At 45.9% G+C, this 17,473-nt stretch overlaps 1 protein-coding gene across 2 annotated transcripts in view; it reads left to right on the top strand.

Annotated features, from left to right (window-relative positions):
- Positions 1-17,473, top strand: part of SPEG (striated muscle enriched protein kinase) — a 476,968-nt gene that overhangs the window by 18,320 nt on the left and 441,175 nt on the right. The window lies entirely within an intron of this gene.

Here is a 17,473-nt window from a genome sequence, read left to right as displayed (position 1 = left end):
AAGGGGAACTCTGCAGATTCAGATGTAAAAGGGGAACTCTGCGGATTCAGATGTAAAAGGGGAACTCTGCGGATTCAGATGTAAAAGGGGAACTCTGCAGATTCAGATGTAAAAGGGGAACTCTGCGGATTCAGATATAAAGGGGGAACTCTGCAGATTCAGATGTAAAAGGGGAACTCTGCGGATTCAGATGTAAAAGGGGAACTCTGCGGATTCAGATGTAAAAGGGGAACTCTGCAGATTCAGATGTAAAAGGGGAACTCTGCGGATTCAGATATAAAGGGGGAACTCGGCGGATTCAGATGTAAAAGGGGAGCTCTACAGATTCAGATGTAAAAAGGGAACTCTGCGGATTCAGAGGTAAAAGGGGAACTCTGAATTCAGATATAAAAGGGAAACTCTGTGGACTCTGATGTAAATCAATTAATCGCAAAATATATGTATAGTTTATACTATAAAAAATTGATGTGCACCGCTAAAGTGTTCGGGTTTAACGTGAAGAAAAGGTGGCAACCCTAGAGCTGCTCAGATGTGATAGGGAGGAAATGCTCAGCATGGAAACTCGCTGAAAACTGAGCATGTGCAGAGTTGCCTCAATAGCTGCAAAATCCCTAGCTGAATCAGGGACATGGACAGAAGGGGGAGATAGAGAGCAGCAGAATCAACCAGGTTTTTTCTTTGCAAAATTCAGTAAAGGAATCTCATAGTGACTCATACGAGTGAGTATGAACAGCATGTAATACACCATTTATTGATAGTTTTTTATGATGTGGGTTTAGTGACATTTAAAGCACACAGTGTTAATTTCAGTGCCTGCTGTGATGACCAGATGCTCTGAGAGCAATAAATCTATACTACTAAAGCAGCTAAACAATCTCCCCTTACTGCATAGTATAAAAGGGGAATCCGTGACTGGTGGTGGCAACAATCCCGAAGTCTCTCCCTGCAGGTCTAATGTCACCTCTCTCTTGAAATGTCTCAGGGAATACGGAATCGGTGGCAGCAGCAAGCTCTGCAGTCTTTAATAATACAGTACAGGATGTGTGTTCTCTCTGCATGCACACACAGATTTTCTATGTTTAACTTGCCTCAAGAGCCCCCCATAGCAGCCGCATAGGCCGCAAGGCTATTTGTTGTGCCGCTGACTCGACATATGTAGACTAACGGCTGGCCACACATTGTTAGAATTCACTGGACAGCAAAGATTTTGCTTTCTGAAATCGTTTTGGTGTATCTTACAGCTTTTTGGCTGCTGATCACAAAAATAACCTGCAATTTAACCACTTCAGATTTGGCTGCTGAATGACCGGGCTATTTTTTGCGACACGGCACTGCGTCGATTTAACTGATAATTGCGTGGTCGTTGCGATACTGTACTCAAACAAAATTGACGTCCTTTTTTTCCCCACAGAGCTTTCTTTTGGTGGTATTTGGTCGCCTCTGCGTTTTTTATTTTTTGCGCTATAAACAAAAAAAGAGCGACAATTTTGAAAAAAAATATATATATATTTTTAAATTTTTGCTATAATAAATATCCCTATTTTTTTTTTTTTTAAAGCAAATTTTTTCTCAGTTTAGGCCGATCTGTATTCTTCTACATATTTTTGGTAAAAAAAAATCGCAATAAGCGTATATTGATTGGTTTGCGCAAAAGTTATAGCGTCTACAAAATAGGGGATAGCATATAGCATTTTTATTATTATTTTTTTTTTTACTAGTAATGGCGGCGATCTGCGATTTTTATCGGGACTGCGACATTATGGCGGACACATCGGACACTTTTGACACATTTTGGGGGGGCCATTGTCTTTTATACAGCAATCAGTGCTATAAAAATGCACTGATTACTGTAAAAATGTCACTGGCAGGGAAGGGGTTAACACTAGGGGGTGATCAAGGGGTTAAGTGTGTTCCCTGACTGTGTGTTCTAACTGTAGGGGGAGGGGACTGACTAAAGGGGATGACAGATTGTGGTTCCTAGCTATTAGGAACTCACGATCTGTCACTCCTCACAGAACAGGCATTTGTGTGTTTACAGACACAAGTCCCTGTTCTGTCGCTCATGCCCGCGATCACTCGTGGCGGGCGGACATCGCGACCATCGGCCACAAGCATCGGCACCCCCGCAGTGCAGCGGGCGCCAGCGCCTGCTATCCCGATGCCGCGAGCCGACGTATAGCTTCGACGGCTCGTGGGATCGTGCCAACCTGCCTTAGTATAATGACAGCGGCTGGTTGGCAAGCGGTTAAAGCGGTTGTATGCCCGCAAAAGAATAATAAAAAAAAACTGTAAGGCAAAGGCATAATGAGCTAGTATGCACCGCATGCTAGCTCATTATGAAATACTTACCTTAGAATGTAGCGTCGGTATCGCATCCCGGTCACCACCGAGGGAGCTGATATTTTTCCCTCTGTGCTTCTTCCGGGTTTGTGGCTCCGGCGCTATGAGTGACCGGAGCCACGATGACGTCTAATATCCAGCAAGAAGCTCTGATTTTCCGGCAGGACCTTCAGAGCACACGCGGCGCTGACGTGAGCGGCTTCATGCAAGGTGAATATCTCCTAAACCGTCCATGTCTGCCTTATGATAGGCTTACCTGTAGGTAAAAATGTGCTAAAGGGGTATACAACAATCTAAAGAGAAAACACAGATCCAAAAGTCCTTTACTGAAATGTCAAAGGTACTGTCAGAAACCATGAAATCAGGCCAAGACAGAAGTACAGTTAAATCACACTTGTGTAATAATAAAAGTAAAAAGAACAAACTTAGTCAAAACATAGCCAAAGTTCAGTAACCGGAACGGATAGTCAGCCAAGCCAGAAGTCAGGGATCAATGTAGTGGAACAGCAAGCCGAATCTGGAGCCAGAAGGAATGTCAGCAAAGCAAGTCTTGAACAGGATCGCAGGAAATAGTTTTTGTGATGTTTGACCAAAGCGAAGGCAGAGAACCCCTGGACTGGATGGCCTAAGTAGGCAGGACTGACGAGCAGGATCATCAACAGCTAAGTAACTGTAGAGAGATGGGAGCTGGCAATTAGCCGACAGCTGAGCAGCCAGCTCAGAGAAGGAAGGGCTGAGACCAGCCCTGCCAGGTACATCTGCATACACCTTGTCCTGGCCTGGAGACTGCGCCTCCTTAAAGCGTTTCACCAAACTGGCTTGATCGCAAAATTTAAAATGAAAACATATTTATTACATCTCTGCAATACCTGCATATTTCCCTAAACATAAACATGCTGCAAGTACAGAAAACAAATTGTTGATGTACCACAAAGATAGTGTGCTCCTACCTTCCTCTGTGGGGACTTCCTGCCATAGGGGGCGCACAGGCGTCGCCCCCCCTATCCATGCGTTCGTGATTAGTACGTGATTAGAGCCTGAGGCTCTAATAGGCTCTAATGGGCTTCAAAATAAGGTGGGCTCGGGGGCGCAGAGCACTGCGCCTGAAGCCCACCCAATTGTGTGACAATAGCGAATGAACATTCGCTATTGTCACACTAATTCTTTTCCCGGCCAATCAGGAAGCGGGTCCTGAGACCCACTTCCTGATTGGCAGAAAGGAGGAGCTACGCTGGCTGCCGAGAGGAGGGAGGAGACGAGTCGCAGGGGAAGTCACCCAGAGGGAAGCCCGGGGTAAGTGCTGTGGTCAGGTGGCCAACTGACCGGGGAGGGGAGGGGGAAGTGCGGGTGACCCAACTGGGGGGGTGGCTGGCTGTGCACACTGTTTGCACCCCCCCCCCAAAAAAAATACCACCAGCTGCCACTGCTTCCTACATGTCTTGACATGACAGCAACGTGTATTTTTGGCTCTGAGTCCAAAGCATGTGGTGTCAGCCCTGCCTACTTCATTACTGATAGATTACAAAGAACACAGATCTCTCCTCATCTCTGCAACCCCACGTTGTGCACAGGCAGAGAGCACAGGAATGCATCGTCTCTGGCACAATCAACAGGTATTTGCACATATATTGAACAGATTTAACAAAAAGCTTTTTAATGACATTTAGCAGATCAAAAGGGAGCAAATAAGAGAAGTTCATTGTTAGAGTTCACTGTACATACAATGTAAAGCAATTGTAAAGGTAAAAAATAAATAACAAACATGTCTATACTTTCCTGCTCTTTGCAATGGAATTGCACAGAGCGCCTGCGAACCTCATCTTCTCTGTCCAGTGCCCCCATGGGAAGCCTCTTCCCATGGGGGCACTCCCGAGCCCCGCTGCTGGGTCCATTGACACAGACAAGAATCCAGGCCTTTCTTAAAACAATCAACTGATCTGGCCAGAACCACCTCTGGAGGGAGTCTATTCCACATTTTCACAGCTCTTACTGCAAAGAAACCTTTCCGTATTTGGAGATTAAATCCCCCTTGTCCTCTGTGATGTCCTCTGTCTTCTCCTCTCCACGTCTGTTCAAAGTCCACAATTTCTAAAACTTGTCTGAGAGTTCAGAAAAAAGGTGGCGGAGAGCTAAAAATTACACACTGCAGAGCTCAGTGAGGAGAGGTGATTGGATGGAAGAGACAACACCCACTTCACGCAGCACATAGGAACAGAGCTGAGGCTGTCAGTCAGCTGGAGATCCCTCCCCTGTCACCATTATTCTCTTAGTGTCAGGAAAACTTGTCAGAAGTGATTCATGCTGATAGCAGAGGAACAAAGCAGCACATAGAAATGGCACTTAGTGCTTTTAATTGAGACAAGTACATACTGTAGAGGGATATGCTTTGTTCATATTTCATGTCTGAAGTAAACAACCACTTTACCTGCGGGCAAAGGGCACAGATGACATGTCCTTGGGTGCATATTGCCCTAGACATTCGTACTGCTAGGTGCATCCTCCAGCCCCGTCCACAGTTAAACACCAGAGCCCTATACAATGGGGATGAACGCCCAGTGAGCAGGGGACTAAGATGGAAATTCCATTCATTTTGTAAAAATGTTCTATCTTTTTCTGTTGCATCTCCAGTAGGGATGAGCCGAACACCCCCCGGTTCGGTTCGCACCAGAACCCGCGAACGGACCGAAAGTTCGCACGAACGTTAGAACCCCATTGACGTCTATGGGACTCGAACGTTCGAAATCAAAAGTGCTCATTTTAAAGGCTAATTTGCATGGTATTGTCCTAAAAAGGGTTTGGGGACCCGGGTCCTACCCCAGGGGACATGTATCAATGCAAAAAAAACTTTTAAAAACGGCCGTTTTTTCAGGAGCAGTGATTAAAGTAAAAAAAAAAAAAGTGAAATATTCCTTTAAATATCGTACCTGGGGGGTGTCTATAGTATGCCTGTAAAGTGACGCGTGTTTCCCGTGTTTAGAACAGTCCCTGCACCAAATGTCATTTTTAAAGGAAAAAATCTCATTTAAAACTGCTTGCGGGTTTAATGTCATGTCGGGTCATGGCAATATGGATGAAAATCAGTGAGACAAACGGCATGGGTACCCCCCAGTCCATTACCAGGCCCTTTGGGTCTTGTATGGATATTAAGGGGAACCCCGCACCCAAATTAAAATAAGGAAAGGTGTGGGGCCACCAGGCCCTATATACTCTGAACAGCAGTATACAGGCGGTGCAAACAAGACAGGGACTGTAGGTTTGTTGTTAAGTAGAATCTGTTTGTAATTTTGAACATTTTTAACGTGTTTAGCTCCAGCCAAAAAATCTTTTCTAAGCTTTTTGGAAAACATAGGGAAGGGTTATCACCCCTGTGACATTTGTTTTGCTGTCTTTCCTCCTCTTCAGAAGATTTCACCTCACTTTTTTGTCCCAATGAAAAATGTTTTTTGAAAATTTGGGTTTTTTTGTGGAACAAGGATTGGAAAGCATCAGTGGAAAGGAGAAATTGTTTTCCCATATTAACTCTTACAGGAAAGAATTTCCCTTCCTAGGGGTAGATTTCATCTCACTTCCTGTTGTCTCCTTCCGTTTGCAAGTAGGAGTCGTTTGTAAGTTAGATGTTTGAAAGTAGGGTCCTGCCCTATATACTCAGCAGAAATTTGGGCCTTAGGTGTTGCTGTGGCCACAACACTGTAAGCCCTCACAGGGCCCTGCTGTGAAATATTAGATCAAGAATTGTAATTACATGCCCCTGTTGAACAGGGGCAGAAAAATTGGGCCTTAGGCACTGGTGCTGGTGCCACAACACTGCAACCCCTCACAGACACGCTAGTTGGAACGCAGGAACGAGCCCTGCTGCAAAGTATTGCATCAAAAATTGTAATTACACGCCCCTGTTAGACAGGGGCAGAAAAATTGGGCCTTAGGCACTGGTGCTGGTGCCACAACACTGCAACCCCTCACAGACACTCTAGTTGGAACGCAGGAACGAGCCCTGCTGCAAAGTATTGCATCAAAAATTGTAATTACACGCCCCTGTTAGACAGGGGCAGAAAAATTGGGCCTTAGGCACTGGTGCTGGTGCCACAACACTGCAACCCCTCACAGACACTCTAGTTGGAATGCAGGAACGAGCCTTGCTGCAAAGTATTACATCAAAAATTGTAATTACACGCCCCTGTTAAACAGGGGCTGAAAAATTGTGCCTTAGGCACTGGTGGTGGCGCCCAGAACCAAAAATGTTCTTACAAGCTATCAGCGTAATGATTGAGGAGGAAGAGGATAATTACTCAGGGATAGTCACTCAGCATCAGCATAGGCAGTCTTTGAAGGGATCTGAGATTTCAAAAAAAATTATTCGGTTACATCAGCATCAGGTGCTTGGTAGCTGGTGGTGATCCAAGACTCATTCATTTTTATGAAGGTCAGCCGATCGACCGAGTCGGTGGACAGACGCACCCTGTGATCGGTTACCACGCCTCCAGCAGCACTGAATGTGCGTTCCGAAAGAACGCTGGATGCAGGACAGGCCAGTAGCTCAATGACATACTGTGCAAGCTCTGGCCAGTGATCCATCCTCAAGACCCAGTAACCCAGAGGATTTTCGGTGGGAAAGGTGTCCAAGTCTGATCTTGCCCCTAGGTATTCCTGCACCATGTAAAACAGACGCTGGCGATGGTTGCTGGAACCGATCATACCTTGGGGCTGCGGACCAAAAAATTGTCTGAACGCATCGGTCAGACGGCCACCTTCTCCACCGCTCCTTCTTTGACTGACCGAAGCCTCAGCAACACGTTGTCCAGAAACAGGAGTTTGTAACCTCCCAGTCTCTGGGAACGCGTTGCACAGACCTTTCTGCAAGGCCTCCCGAAGATGTTTCATCCTCTGCTCCCTCTGCGATGGCAAGATAAGGTCCGCAACCTTACCCTTGTAACGTGGATCAAGGAGGGTTGCCAGCCAGTATTGGTCCTTCTCCTTGATACCACGAATACGAGGATCCTTACGCAGGCTTTGCAGGATCAGGGAGGCCATGCAGCGTAGGTTTGCTGAGGCATTCGGTCCGGAGTCCTCTGGGTCACTAAGAACGACATGGTCCGCAGCCACCTCCTCCCAGCCACGTACAAGTCCATGTGTTTCTTGGGACTGATCCCTTAAAGACTGCTGCTGATGCTGAGTGCCAGGCTCCACCTCCATACTGACACAATCTTCCTCCTCCTCCTCTTCCTCCTCGTCCTCTTCCTGTGTGATCGGCGGGCACGCAGGAACACTGTCTGGATAAAGGGGGCCTTGAGAGCTAAGGAAGTCCTCCTCTTCCTGCCTCTGTTCTGCCTCAAGTGCCCTGTCCATTATTCCACGCAGCGTGTGCTCCAACAGGTGGACAAGGGGGACAGTGTCACTGATGCATGCACTGTCACTGCTCACCATCCTCGTGGCCTCCTCGAATGGTGACAGGACAGTGCATGCATCCCTGATCATGGCCCACTGGCGTGGGGAAAAAAAACCAAGCTCCCCTGACCCTGTCCTGGTGCCATAGTCGCACAGGTACTCATTGATGGCCCTCTGCTGCGTGTGCAGCCGCTGCAGCATGGCCAACGTTGAGTTCCACCTGGTGGGCATGTCACAGATTAGGCGGTTCTTGGGCAGGTTAAACTCCTTTTGGAGGTCCGTCAGCCGAGCACTGGCATTATATGACCGGCGGAAATGCACACAGACTTTCCTGGCCTGCCTCAGGGCATCCTGTAAGCCCGGGTACCTGCCCAAGAACCGCTGCACCACCAAGTTAAGGACGTGAGCCAAACAGGGCACATGGGTCATTTGTCCCTGTCGGAGGGCAGAGAGGAGGTTGGTGCCATTGTCGCAAACCACCATTCCTGCCTTAAGTTGGCGTGGCGTCAACCACCTCTGAACCTGCCCCTGCAGAGCTGACAAAACCTCTGCCCCAGTGTGGCTCCTGTCCCCCAAGCACACCAGCTCAAGCACCGCATGGCATCTTTTGGCCTGCGTACTTGCGTAGCCCCTTGAACGCCTACGGAGCACCGCTGGTTCCGAGGAAGAGGCCATGGAGGAAGAAGAAGAGGAGGGGGTGGAGGAGAGAGGTGTGTCACAATCAGCATTTTGGAGGCGTGGTGGCGGAACAACCTCCAACACTACTGCACCTTGTCCTGCATCCTTCCCAGCTGCCAGCAGAGTCACCCAATGCGCTGTGAAACTTAGGTAACGTCCCTGTCCATGCCTGCTGGACCATGAGTCAGCGGTAATATGCACCTTACCGCTGACCGCCCTGTCCAGCGAGGCATGGACATTGCCTTCCACATGCCGGTAGAGAGCCGGAATCGCCTTCCGTGAGAAAAAGTGGCGTTTGGGTACCTACCACTGAGGAACCGCACATTCCACAAACTCACGGAAGGGGGCAGAGTCTACCAACTGAAAAGGCAGCAGTTGAAGTGCTAGCAATTTTGCCAAGCTAGCATTCAACCGCTGGGCATGTGGATGGCTGGGAGCAAACTTCTTTCGGCGGTGCAGCAGCTGGGGCAGGGAAATTTGCCTGGTACAATCTGACGTCGGTGTACCAAAAGCAGATTGCCCACAAGTACTTGGCTGTGACACACCTAATTCTACACCTTCATTCCTCTCACTGCAGGTCTCAGAGAGGACTGAAGGTCTAGTGGGGTTGGAAATCTCAGCTGATGAGGAGCAAGGAGAGATCCTCTTTGTTCTTTGGTGTGGGTCTTTTAGATACGCTTGCCAACGAACTGCATGGCAGGTCAACATATGTCTGGTCAAGCATGTGGTACCCAAGCGGGAGATGTTTTGGCCACGCGAGATACGTTTGAGACATATGTTGCAAATAGCAGCGGTGCGATCTGATGCACTCGTCTCAAAAAAGGCCCACACCAAAGAACTTTTTGAATAACGCGCAGAGACTGCAGCGCCCTGCACATGTGGAGCTTTGGGGTGTGATGCAGTCAATGTGCTGCCCTTAGGCTGGCCCCTGGAGGGCATCCTGCCTCGTTGGTGATGTGCCGCCGCCTCCTCCTCCTCCTCCTCCTCCTCTCTCCTATCAGGCACCCACGTTGAGTCAGTGACCTCATCATCCCCTCCCTCCTCATCACTGGAGCAAACCTGGCAGTATGCTGCAGCAGGGGGAGCATGACTGCCAGATTGCTGTCCTTCTTGGGCACCCCCTCTGTCCGTGCTCATGTTACTGCCTTCATCGAGCTCAGTATCGTCATCAGAGCCTTCCAAACGCTGGGCATCCTCCTGGAGCATGTACCCAACACTGTGGTCAAACAGTTCGAGGGAATCCTCATGAGGACATGGTGGAGCTAGGGAAGGAGTCACTGATGACATTGAGCTGAGAGAAGAGGCCGCTGCTTTGCCAGACAAAGCACCCTGGGCATGGGTGAGAGAGGATGAGGAGGATGAGGACGGCTTGGTCATCCACTCGACCAAGTCTTCCGCATGTTGCGGCTCAACACGGCCAGCTGCTGAAAAAAAGGCCAAGCGTGTCCCATGGCCATGTGCTGATGAGGATGCACCGTCTCCACGACCAGCACTAGACACAGAGCCTGCTTGCCCTCTCTTATTGGCTTGTGACTGTCTGCCTCTCCTTCTTGGCCTTCCAGACATACTAATGGCCTGTAGCTGCACTAAGCTGGGATAGAACACCAGTAATTTTCTTCAAGTAGCTTTATATACTGTAACCAGACAAGCCTGCCTGTCAGTAGGAAGATAACAGGAACGGATCTAGCTGAACACTGTGAGCAGGACGCACTGTACTAAATGTAAATAGTCTAGCTGCCTGACCGTGGTACTAATAGGATCAAATAGAACACCTGTAATTTTCTTCAGGTAGCTTTATATACTGTAACCAGACAAGCCTGCCTGTCAGTAGGAAGATAACAGGAACGGATCTAGCTGAACACTGTGAGCAGGACGCACTGTACTAAATGTAAATAGTCTAGCTGCCTGACCGTGGTACTAATAGGATCAAATAGAACACCTGTAATTTTCTTCAGGTAGCTTTATATACTGTAACCAGACAAGCCTGCCTGTCAGTAGGAAGATAACAGGAACGGATCTAGCTGAACACTGTGAGCAGGACGCACTGTACTAAATGTAAATAGTCTAGCTGCCTGACCGTGGTACTAATAGGATCAAATAGAACACCTGTAATTTTCTTCAGGTAGCTTTATATACTGTAACCAGACAAGCCTGCCTGTCAGTAGGAAGATAACAGGAACGGATCTAGCTGAACACTGTGAGCAGGACGCACTGTACTAAATGTAAATAGTCTAGCTGCCTGACCGTGGTACTAATAGGATCAAATAGAACACCTGTAATTTTCTTCAGGTAGCTTTATATACTGTAACCAGACAAGCCTGCCTGTCAGTAGGAAGATAACAGGAACGGATCTAGCTGAACACTGTGAGCAGGACGCACAGTACTAAATGTAAATAGTCTAGCTGCCTGACCGTGGTACTAATAGGATCAAATAGAACACCTGTAATTTTCTTCAGGTAGCTTTATATACTGTAACCAGACAAGCCTGCCTGTCAGTAGGAAGATAACAGGAACGGATCTAGCTGAACACTGTGAGCAGGACGCACTGTACTAAATGTAAATAGTCTAGCTGCCTGACCGTGGTACTAATAGGATCAAATAGAACACCTGTAATTTTCTTCAGGTAGCTTTATATACTGTAACCAGACAAGCCTGCCTGTCAGTAGGAAGATAACAGGAACGGATCTAGCTGAACACTGTGAGCAGGACGCACTGTACTAAATGTAAATAGTCTAGCTGCCTGACCGTGGTACTAATAGGATCAAATAGAACACCTGTAATTTTCTTCAGGTAGCTTTATATACTGTAACCAGACAAGCCTGCCTGTCAGTAGGAAGATAACAGGAACGGATCTAGCTGAACACTGTGAGCAGGACGCACTGTACTAAATGTAAATAGTCTAGCTGCCTGACCGTGGTACTAATAGGATCAAATAGAACACCTGTAATTTTCTTCAAGTAGCTTTATATACTGTAACCAGACAAGCCTGCCTGTCAGTAGGAAGATAACAGGAACGGATCTAGCTGAACACTGTGAGCAGGACGCACTGTACTAAATGTAAATAGTCTAGCTGCCTGACCGTGGTACTAATAGGATCAAATAGAACACCTGTAATTTTCTTCAGGTAGCTTTATATACTGTAACCAGACAAGCCTGCCTGTCAGTAGGAATTTAACAGGAACGGATCTAGCTGAACACTGTGAGCAGGACGCACTGCACTAAATGTAAATAGTCTAGAAGATAACAGGAACGGATCTAGCTGAACACTGTGAGCAGGACGCACTGCACTAAATGTAAATAGTCTAGAAGATAACAGGAACGGATCTAGCTGAACACTGTGAGCAGGACGCACTGCATTAAATGTAAATAGTCTAGATAGAAGATAACAGGAACGGATCTAGCTAAACTGAATACAGTGTATATATATATATGCAACACCTGGGATGCATATATATACACAATACACTGTAAGTGCAGCTAACTGACTGACTGTTCTGCCTAATCTATCTAACTCAAATCAAATGACACTGTCTCTCTCTCTCTCTATCTCTCAGCACACCGGAACACACACTACACAGGGCCGCTGTGCAGGCAGCCTTATATAGTGTGGGGTGTGTACTAAATCCCCTGAGCCATAATTGGCCAAAGCCACCCTGGCTTTGGCCAATTACAGCTCTCTCTACTGACGGCGCTGTGATTGGCCAAGCATGCGGGTCATAGTGCATGCTTGGCCAATCATCAGCCAGCAATGCACTGCGATGCCGCAGTGAATTATGGGCCGTGACGCGCCACACGAATTTAGCGCAAACGGCCCATAACGTTCGCAATTCGGCGAACGATCGAACAGCCGATGTTCGAGTCGAACATGGGTTCGACTCGAACACGAAGCTCATCCCTAATCTCCAGGACAGGGAACATTAATCTACAGTAAGTTACAACCAAAAACGTAAATGTATTTTATTGGGATTTTATGAGATAGACCAACACAAAGTGGCACATAATTGTGAAGTGGAAGGAAAATGATAAATGGTTTTCAAAATTTTTTACAAATAAATATGTGAAAAGTGTGGGGTGCATTTGTATTCAGCCCCCTTTACTCTGATACCCCTAACTAAAATCTAGTGGAACCAATTGCCTTTAAAAGTCACCTAATTAGTAAATAGAATCCACCTGTGTGTAATGTAATCTCAGTATAAATACAGCTGTTCTGTGAAGCCTTCAGAGGTTTGTAAGAGAGCCTTAGGGAACAAACAGCATCATAAAGGCCAAGGAGAACTCCAACAGGCCAGGGATAAAGTTGTGGAGAAGTTTAAAGCAGGGTTAGGTTTTAAAAAAATATCCCAAGCTTTGAACATCTAACAGAGCTCTGTTCAATCCATCATCCCAAAATGGAAAGAGTATGGCACAACTGCAAACCTACCAAGACATGGCCGTCCACCTAAACTGACAGGCCGGGTAAGGAGAGCATTAATCAGAGAAGCAACCAAGAGGTCCATGGTAACTCTGGAGGAGCTGCAGAGATCCACAGCTCAGGGGGGAGAATCTGTCCACAGGACAACTATTAGTCGTGCTCTCCACAAATCTGACCTTTATGGAAGAGTGACAAGAAGAAAGCCATTGTTGAAATAAAGGCAAAATAAGTCCCGTTGCGGTTTGCGAGAAGCCATGTGGGGGACACAGCAAACGCAGAAGAAGGTGTTCTGGTCAGATGAGACCAAAATTTAACTTTTTGCCTCAAAGCAAACACACCATCCCCACTGTGAAACATGGTGGTGGCAGCATCATGTTGTGGGTTTGCTTTTCTTCAACAGGGACAGGGAAGCTGGTCAGAGTTGATGGGAAGATGGATGGAGCCAAATACAGGGCAATCTTAGAAGAAAACCTGTTAGAGTCTGCAAAAGACTTGAGACTGGGGAGGAGGTTCACCTTCCAGCAGGACAACGACCCTAAATATACAGCCAGAGCTACAATGGAATGGTTTAGATCAGGGATATGGAATTAGTGGACCTCCAGCTGTTGCAAAACTACAAGTCCCATCATGCCTCTACCTCTGGGTGTCATGCTTGTGGCTGTGAGAGTCTTGCTATGCCTCATGGGACTTGTAGTTCTGCAACAGCTGGAGGTCCGCTAATTGCTTATCCCTGGCTTAGATCAAAGCATATTCATTTGTTAGAATGGCCCAATCAAAGTCCAGACCTAAATCCAATTGAGAATCTGTGGCAAGACTTGAAAATTGCTGATCACAGACGCTCTCCATCCAATCTGACAGAGCTTGAGATATTTTGCAGAGAAGAATGGGCAAAAATGTCCCTCTCTAGATGTGCAAAGCTGGTAGAGACATCCCCAAAAAGACTTGTAGCTGTAATTGCAGAGAAAGGGGGTTCTACAAAGTACTGACTCAGGGGGGCGCCATACAAATGCACACCACACTTTTCACATATTTATTTTAAAAATAATTTAAACCCATTTATCATTTTCCTTCCACTTCACAATTATATGCCGCTTTGTGTTGGTCTATCACATAGAATCCCAATAAAATACATTTACGTTTTTGGTTGTAATATGACAAAATGTGGAAAATTTCAAGGGGTGTGAATACGTTTTCAAGTCACTGTACATATCGCAGATGAGAAGTGGTTAAAGAAAATGCTTTAATAATCAACCTAAACCTCGATTACTGAACACCATATTTTCACTTTAATGGAAGCAAATTCTCTTTGGCTCATGACAATGTCCCTCCACCTCTTGGATCTTCCACTTGACCAGCCTTGTATCTCTGGTTTGTCTTCTTCTTCTTGTATCCTGCCAACCAAGTGACAGCGCCAGATCATCCCTGTAGTGCCCTCACTGCTTGAAAGTCCATCAGTAGACAGTGACCACAACCCAACGATGCCGGTTAGGCCCAGAACAGAACATTACGTTCCTAGAGTCAATCCAGGTTTCATCAATTTAACTAATCGGCAATCGTGTGAGCAGCTTCTGTGCTGGAGTTAGAGGGCAAAGGGGCCAGGCAGATGGCCAGAGCATGACTTCCCTGGCAGGGTTCGAGTCTGGTGGCTTGGACCAGGCGGCCTGAGATCTTTATTTAGATTTTGTGTGTTTGTTCTTTGAGGAGGTACATTCGCATTCCTACACCCAAACATGGAGGATTTGGCCCTTGTGCAGGAGCTAAGCTGCTCGTTTACAGCCTCCTACCGCCTTGTGTATATGTAGTGTACCAGCTGTCCCTCCCTGGTTTACTAAAAAAAAATAAATAAATAACTGCTGGCTTTGAAGTTTTGTCTTGGTAGACGTTGTCATTTAAGCAGCGAGGAAATAATGGCGCGGATTTAAAATAACTTGTTTACATCAGCCTTGGCAACTAATACCCAAACCTTCTTTATTTCTCTGGCCTACACTGGATACATGGCAGCTGTAATCTGTATGGTTACTGTAGGCCATATAAACACTTTATGTAAACCCTAACAGCAAACTTCCCCTTATTTTCTTCTTTTTGGTCTGTTAAATATTTAGTTAAAGGCATTTTGTTACATCTCTTCATTGAGTGCAAACTCAAAACCTGTTGATCCTGCCAGAAATCTTGAGAGCTCAGACTTCCTGTACACTCTGTTCATGTTATGCACTGTTAGGGGTGCTGTTTCTTCTGTGGACTACACCAAAGTCCCCCCCCCCCCCCACACACACACACACACATCTACTATGTTATGGCGATGAGGAAAGGAAGAGGTGTTCTGTAGACTTGGCATGACCCCCTTTAAAAGTATGCAAAATCTCAAGGCCCCCCCAGTCTAAAATGTAAAAAACTCAAATGTTACTTTTCAATGGGAAACCTGAACCTGAGACAAGGCACACAACTGCTTTCACATCAGAAGACCCCCCCCCCCCCATCACATCAGAGTCCCCCCTTCACGTCAGAGGCCTCCCATCATATCAGAGATCTTCATCATCTCAGAGGCCTCCCATCATATCAGAGATCTCCATCATCTCAGAGGTCCTCCCATCATGTTCAGGGGTCCCCATCAAATCAAAGACCCCCCCCCATACATCAGAGACCCCTATACTTTAGCGTACTGCTCTGGGGGGGCAGAGAGCCAGAGAATTGTGTATAAAGGCATGTAAAATCCATGTTAGCGGTACGCAGGATTTAAAATTGTGAGTTTAGTGGTCCGTGTGGTCCGAAAGGTTGGGGACCATTGTTATAAAGAATGTGATGTACAAAATGTGCCTTCTGAGAATAGCCCAGGATAGGATATATATAGATAGATAGATATATATATATATATAGATATATATATCTATCTATATATATATAGATAGATATATATATCTATATATATACATAGACTGGTGCTCATAACATTAGAATATCATCAAATAGTTCATTTATTTCAGTAATTCAATTAAAAAAGGGAAACTCGTATATTTTATATAGATGTGTTACACACAGAGTGATATATTTCAAGCATTTCTTTCTTTTACTTTTGATGATTATGGCTTACAGCTCTTGAAAACCCAAAATTCTGTATCTCAGAAAATTTGAATATTAATACAGAAATGTTGGCTTAGTGAAAAGTATGTCCATGTACAGTATAGTATGCACTCAATACTTGGTCGGGACTCCTTTTTGCATGAATTACTGCATGAATGCGGCGTGGTATGGAGGTGATCAGCCTGTGGCTCTTCTGAGGTGTTATGGAAGCCCAGGTTGCTTTGATAACGGCCTTCAGCTCTTCTGTATTGTTGGGTCTGATGTCTGTCATCTTCCTCTTGACAATACCCCACAGATTCTCTATGAGGTTTAGGTCAGGCGAGTTTGCTGGCCAATCAAGCGCAGGGATATACAATGATCATTAAAACAGGTATTGGTACTTTTGGCAGTGTGGACAGGTGCCAAGTTCTGCTGGAAAATGAAATCGACATCTCCATAAAGCTGGTCAGCAGAGAGAAGCATGAAGTGCTCTAGAATGTCCTGGTAGAGGGCTGCGCTGACTTTGGACTTGATAAAACACAGTGGACCAACGCCAGCAGATGACATGGCTCCCCAAATCATCACTGACTGTGGAAAATTTTGCATTTCATTTGGAAATCAAGGTCTCAGAGTCTGGAGTCTGGAGGAAGAGTGGAGAGGACCAGAATCCAAGTTGCATGAGGTCCAGTGTGAAGTTTCCACCATCAGTGATGATTTGGGGAGCCGTGTCATCTGCTGGTGTTGGTCCACTGTGTGTTTTATCAAGTCCAAAGTCAGCGCTGTCAGTGTGAAAGGGCTCTTAAAAATAAAACTGATGCATATGTGTGACATGACAGGGCAAGGGGACACGAGGTGACTCAGAGGCAAGGAAACAGTCATAAGGAATGCCGGTTAATTATCTGACCAATGTCTGTAAGTGTACTCGTGCTAATGGTGAAATGATGACGCTGTACCCCCATGCTGGGAAGATTACAATCCCTCCCATGATGACTCCCGCTCTCCACCTCTATAAATTATCCGAATCATAAATAATATAAACAGATCTATCTTTGGTCCAGCAAAATAAGTTCCATCTGGATGGCCGGTTCAGTTTAGTCATCATCATATGATCGTTGGCACTGGCCAAAGTGAATACGCAGAGAATCTCTGCAGTCAGTACATACAGTATACTCCGGTCCGTGCAGAAGTGGATTGACTATTAAGAAAAGGTGGATAGATTAAAAATTCAGTTGATAATCTGTCCTGATAGAAGATGCTTTTTTTTGGGGGGGGCATACATTGCATATGATAGACATGTTCTATAATGATGATAAGAGTACAATGTATTGTTCCATTAACCACTTCAATACCGGGCACTTTCCCCCCTTCCTGTCCAGGCCAATTTTCAGCTTTCAGCACTGTCGCATTTTGAATGACAATTGTGCGGTCATATGACATTGTACCCATATGAAAATGTTATCTTTTTTTAAGACAGATAGAGCTTTCTTTTGGTGATATTTAGGTTCTATTTTTTGCCAAACAAAAAAAAAAAAGCGAACATTTTTTGGGGAAAAAAACATTTTTCTTAGTTTCTGTTTTAAAATTTAGCAAAAAAAACTATTTTTT

This window comes from Aquarana catesbeiana, linkage group LG06 (genome assembly GCF_042186555.1).
Source record: "Aquarana catesbeiana isolate 2022-GZ linkage group LG06, ASM4218655v1, whole genome shotgun sequence".
In the NCBI taxonomy this organism is placed as follows: Eukaryota; Metazoa; Chordata; class Amphibia; order Anura; family Ranidae; genus Aquarana; species Aquarana catesbeiana.
Note: the sequence above shows the minus strand (reverse complement) of the source record. Positions and strands in the feature narration are given on the sequence as shown.